The following is a 6145-nucleotide window of genomic DNA, read 5'->3' as shown; positions in this document are numbered from 1 at the left end:
CTTGGTTAGTGTGTGTGATGTTTAAGACTGGCCCAAATCTAGAGGTGCACAGTTGGCCAACTTAATTGGTTGACGTTTTAATATTAGTCGACTGCAAAATTTACAACCCACGTTTATGTTCTTGGTGAGAGACAGTTGAGAAGAAGTAATAATAGCACATTCTAGCAATGCAATGGAGAAGACGAGACTCTTGAGGCGAAAAGTGAAAAGAAGTTGGTGGGCACGAGGAAAATAACAATTTCAAGATCTTTATCATCTCTTTCCTTGAACTTGCCAGGCAAAGTGAGGCCTATAAAAACCAACCGAACTGCATTCCTATATCATAGATTTACACACCCAACTGCACATTGTGGAGATCATTGTTCATCTCAAAATTTGATAGAATTTGAGTAAGCATACATCTAAATCATAATTGTTGAATTTTAATTTGTCAAATTCACCCAACTCGATCCGAAACATGGGCAAAATGTTTGCTGTCCTGATAGTGGTGCTCATGATTTGCCATGAAAATGCAAATGCAGGGCACAAAGATCATTACAAAGCCAAGGAGAAGGTGACCCAGTTGCAGTTCTATATGCATGATGTAGTGTTGGGAAAGAATGCCACAGCAGTTCAGGTGGCTCCACAGAATGCTGTGAATTCTTCTGCTGGGGCTCCTTCTTTTGGGCCAGTCTATGTAATTGATGACCCTCTAACAGAGACTCCTCATCCCAAATCAAAGCTGTTGGGCAGAGCACAGGGGTTGTATGCCATGTCATCACAGGGGGAATTGGGTCTCCTCATGGCACTCACTTATTCTTGGGAGAGAGGGAAGTACAGGGATAGTTCCATTAGTGTTGTGGGGAAGAATATGGTGTTGAGAAAGCAAAGGGAGCTGCCTATTGTGGGAGGAACAGGGATGCTTAGGATGGCTAGAGGCTATGCATTTGCTCAAACATTTTCAAGTAATGGCCCTGATGCCATTATTGGGTATAATGTCACCATTTTTCACTATTGATCACCAGAGATGACCTGATATGATTTTGGGCTTCTATACTTATTCATTTATTTGAATGTGATTTCTATATGCTTTGATTAATGTAGTGTAGTTTCAACAATAGGAGATTATAGGTGGGGATCATGAATATATTGGCATTGGTATTACTTACAATCTATTGTTTTATTTACAAATTAATAATAATAGATATTTATTTTATTAATGAAGATTTGAATTCGGTTTATTTTAGATAGTTATAATATGGATTTGTTATTGAATAGTTATAATTTCAATTTTATTATTGAATAAAATGTTCTTTGACAAAATATTAAAGTTTTCATAAGTGTATTTTGCAGATTTGAAATTTTATTTATATGAATTTATTTTTATTTTAAAGAGGGGTAAACGCTTTGACCTGGAGCTATGAACTAGTGAGGCCACAGATGAGGGACCTCATCCCCATGAGATTTGAACCTTAATGGCAAGGATAACAACTCAACAACTTAACCATCACAACATGCCACTATTGGCTTATTTATATGAATTTATGATTGTAAGTGAGAAATAAAATGTGTTGGGACACACGTTTTTATAATTGAAGAGATTAGAAGGTGGTCATGAATTGACAATCAACATAAATTATTATCTACAATTCCATTGCCTACAAAGAGGTTTGAAATTTTATTTATATTAATGTAATGTTATAAGGGTGAGAAATATGTTTCCACACAAATAATTTTAGATAAATTGAGTAAATAATATAATAAATTTATTTATTTAAATTGATTGTGAATTAAAGATTGTGTTGCACAGTTTATTTCTTTGTTAATGTTTAGATATTTAATTCGTTATATCTTTCTTAATATTTAGATTTAGTTACATCATTATTGGGAACATGTCTAAAAAATAGGAGGCATCTGATGAAGATCTTTAGGAGATTGCTAAGTGACGAGCTTCTTCTTTTATAAGATTCTTGATATAAAATAATAGTTATTAACAATTCAAACACATATTAAGAATTTAAAATATTTTATCTAGAAAGTATGTAACATGTATATTTTAATGTCATAAGAGTATTCCTTGGTGCTCCATAATCTAAAATCTAGATAGACTAGATGATTCCTAAATGATTCCAATGAATAGTACGTTACAACTTAAAATTTTTGATGCTTAACTTGATTGATAATGTGTAGTTAGGAAGGGGTTGGCTGAGGTCAAAGATAAAATATGAACAAAAATGTTATGGAGTTAAACCTATGCATGTATATCTTAAGCTTAATTTTGCACCACATACTTGATCTAAGGTAATGAATGGGGTTATATTTGAAGATAAGTAGATGAATACTAGAGTTATATAAAGATAGGTTAAGTTCTTTTGTTAGCTTGCATAAAAAAAATCATTTTTTACAATATTTATTACATCAAGAACAACTTTTTCATAGCAAATTTAAACAAGAAAGAAAAGCAAAATTTATAATTTTTATCATTACAAGTTTCCCCCACTTTGACTTTTATATTAATAACTACAAATATGTGTGTTGAAGGGTACAAATAGTTAACATGAAATTAAATATTTAGGCACTTATTAAAAACATCCAATAAGAATGAAAAATTTATGCATATTAGACTTACAATGGGTGTTTCATCTAGAAATTCACAAACATGAAAAGTGTTAATGAGTATCATCTTATTGGTGAGATTATATGTTCTATACCATGCAAATCTTTGATATTATAATTGTTTAATTTATTTTTAAGTGTGAACTTGTGTGACATTCCATTTTTAATGTGTCATTGCTCACTTTCCAAAAGGTGATGGGGGAGGGTTTGGCCTCAAAAGACATGATTTTTGAAGAGAAAAATTGTAGGAAAGTGTGGAAAGACACTATGAGCAGAGAGGAAACATTATGGAAACAAAGATCGAGAATCTTATGGCTGAAGTTGGGGGATAGGAATACGACGTTCTTTCACAGGTCTGCCTCTAATCATAAAAGGAGAAACACTATTAAATTTGTGATGGATGATCATAATATAAAGTTGAAAAAGATGGATGAGATTGGAAACTAGGCTAGTAGTTACTTCAAAAATTCTTATAAGGAGGAGAAAAGGGTCTTCAATAGGGAGACAGGCAGTGGTTGATTGAATCCATACCTAATGCAATCTTGATAGAGAAGAATGATGATCTTACTCAACAGGTCACAAAGGAGGAAGTGCGCAAAGCTATCTTCTCCATGAAGGCCTACAAATCTTTGGGTCCTGACAGTTTCCCCCAAGCCTTCTTCCAAAACTTCTAGGACGTTATAAAGGTTGATTTGGTTAGAGCAACGTGAGACTTTTTCAGGACAAATTAATAATAATAGATATTTATTGTATTAATGAAGATTTGAGTTTGATATATTTTAGATTGTTATGATATGGATTTTTTTATTGAATAGTTATAATTTCAATTTTGTTATTGAATAAAATGTTCTTTGACAAAATATTAAATTTTTGGTAAGTCTATTTTGCATATTTGAAATTTTATTTATATGAATTTATGATTGTAAGTAAGAAATAAAATGTGTCGGGACACAAGTTTTTATAATTGAACATATTATAGGGGTGGTTATGAATTGACAATCACCATAAATTATTATCTACAATTCCATTGCCTACAATGCAGGTTTGAAATTTTATTTATATTAGTGTAATGTTATAAGGGGGAGAAAATATGTTTCTACATAAATAACTTAAGATAAATTGAGTAAATAATGTAATAAATAAATTTATTAAATAAGACTGAATTAAAGATTGTGTTGCACGGTTTATTTCTTTGTTCATGTTTAGATATTTAATTTATTGTTTCCTTCTAAATATTTAGATTTACTCACATCATTATTGGGAACATGTCTAAAAACTAGGAGGCATCTGATGAAGATCTTTAGGATATTGCTAAGTGATGAGCTTCTTCTTTTATAAGATTATTGATATAAAATAATAATTATTAAAAATTCAAACACATATTAAGAAATTAAAATATTTTATCTAGAAAGTATGTAAAATATATATTTTAATGTCATATGAGTATTCCTTGGTTCTCCATAATTTAAAATCTAGATATACTAGATGATTCCTAAATAATTCCAATGAATAATACATTAAAACTTAAACATTTTCATGCTTTACTTGATTGATAATGTGTAGTTAGGAAGGGGTTGGCTGAGGTCAAAGATAAAATATGACGAAGTTAAACCTATGCATGTGTGTCTTGAGCTTAATTATACACCACATACTTGATCTAAGGTAATGAATGGGGTTAGATTTGAAGATGAGTAGATGAATACTAGAGTTATTTAAAGATAGTTTAAGTTCGTTTGTTAGCTTGCATTAGAAAAATATCATTTTTTACAATATTTATTGCTTCAAGAACAATGACTTTGATATTCATTGTTAGCTTGCATTAAAAAAAAATCATTTAATTTTTTTTTTTAGATAGCTTAAGTTTGTTTGACTTTTATATTAATAAATAAAAATATGCATGTTGAAGTATACAAATCGTTAACATGGAATTAAATATTTACGCACTTATTAAAAAAGCATCCAATAAGAATGAAAAATTTGTGCATATTAAACTTACAATGAGTGTTTCATCTAGAAATTTGCAAACATGAAAAGTATTAATGAGTAACATCTCATTGGTGAGATTATATGTTCTATACCATGCAAATCTTTGATATTATAATCATTTAATTTATCTTTAAGTGTGATCTTGTGCGGCATCCCATTTTTAGTGTGGCATTGCTCACTATTTCAAATGTACAATATATATAACATTGAAATTAACACTAAATATGCTAAAACCAATAATGACATTAATAAGGCATGTACAAACATTGCTTTGGAAGAATCTATAAAAATAAAGAGTAACTACATATCTCCTTTTTTTTCTTAAGAAAATGCTAAAAAGTTGGTATTTAATTACACTCTTTTTAGTTGTAAAATAACATATCTCCTTCTAATGTAATCAATCTTTGTCTTAGCGGAATCTTTGCATCAATTATATTGTTCAAGCATGAAGGGTAGAAACACGAGGTAAAGATCACAACTTAATGATATTATATGTTTAGTAGTGAAGATTTAAAATTGATATTAAAATTGTGCACTTAATTAGTGTGACTATTTCTAAGGTCCTGTTTGGTTGCAAGAATTGTTCAATGCAACATTCATCTATGTTGGAATAAACTCTTTTCTAGTATTCATGCATTCTTAAAATAAGCTCTGGAATATCATTTGGACCTATTTGATTGACCTGGAAGAGCAGTCGAAATATGCATATTCTATGTTTGGTTGCAATAATTGAAATAGAAATTGGAACAAGTTTTGTTTTAAAATTTTAATAATTAAATTATGATTTTTAGTTTGGTAATATTTTAAATAAACAAGTTTTTTTGTTTATAAAAACTCTTTTAAAAAAATAAAAAAAAAAAGCTAAATTATTTTAACTAGCCTTTATTTTATTTTTTTAAATTGAATTTATAAGTGAAAGATATATCACAACCTTTGAAATTCATTGAAATTCAAAGGACATATTGTATTATATATTATAAATTTAATTCTAAATTAAACAAATTATTTTTAATGAGTATAAGAACAAAACTAAAATCATTTTATTTTTAAATATATTAAAGAAAAATAAAAATACAAATAAGTCGAGAACATTAATATGATATTTAAATGATCATTCAACATAGTTTTAATTATAAGACTAAACACAAGATTTATTTGTAAAGATAATTTTATGAAAGTCTAGAAAAGATATCAAATATGATATTAGTTTTTTTGTCTTAAAAAAAAATACATATTAAACGTTAAGTAATGTTGACCTAATTTAATCTTATGATGAACGGTGAAAATAGTCCAAAAATGCATTTGAGTGGCAAAATACAATCAAATGGCAAAGTCACGGACCCAACAACCCATCAAATTGAGTTTATAAAAAATTGGAATAAGAATAAGCTATTCTTATTCCATCTTTTTTTAGGAATTCCGCTATGCTTATTTTGGGTAAAATTAGGATAGGCAAATTCTAATTCCAATTTTTTATGTTGCAAATAAATGTCAAATTGGCGAATGCAGGTAATTAAATTTTCCTATTCCCATCCAATTCTTGCAACCAAACGGGGCCTAATTT

At 29.0% G+C, this 6145-nt stretch overlaps 1 pseudogene; it reads left to right on the top strand.

Moving 5' to 3' along the window:
• The first annotated feature begins 457 nt into the window (after positions 1-457).
• LOC149569976 (dirigent protein 23 pseudogene) lies at positions 458-997 on the top strand (annotated as a pseudogene).
• The last annotated feature ends 5148 nt before the right edge of the window (positions 998-6145 follow it).

The sequence above is a fragment of the Cupressus sempervirens genome, chromosome 3 (assembly GCF_028749045.1).
Source record: "Cupressus sempervirens isolate cs-2001-9-10 chromosome 3, ASM2874904v1, whole genome shotgun sequence".
Lineage (NCBI taxonomy): Eukaryota > Viridiplantae > Streptophyta > Pinopsida > Cupressales > Cupressaceae > Cupressus > Cupressus sempervirens.
The sequence above is the reverse complement of the archived record's forward strand: the minus strand, read 5'-3'. Positions and strand labels throughout refer to the sequence as shown.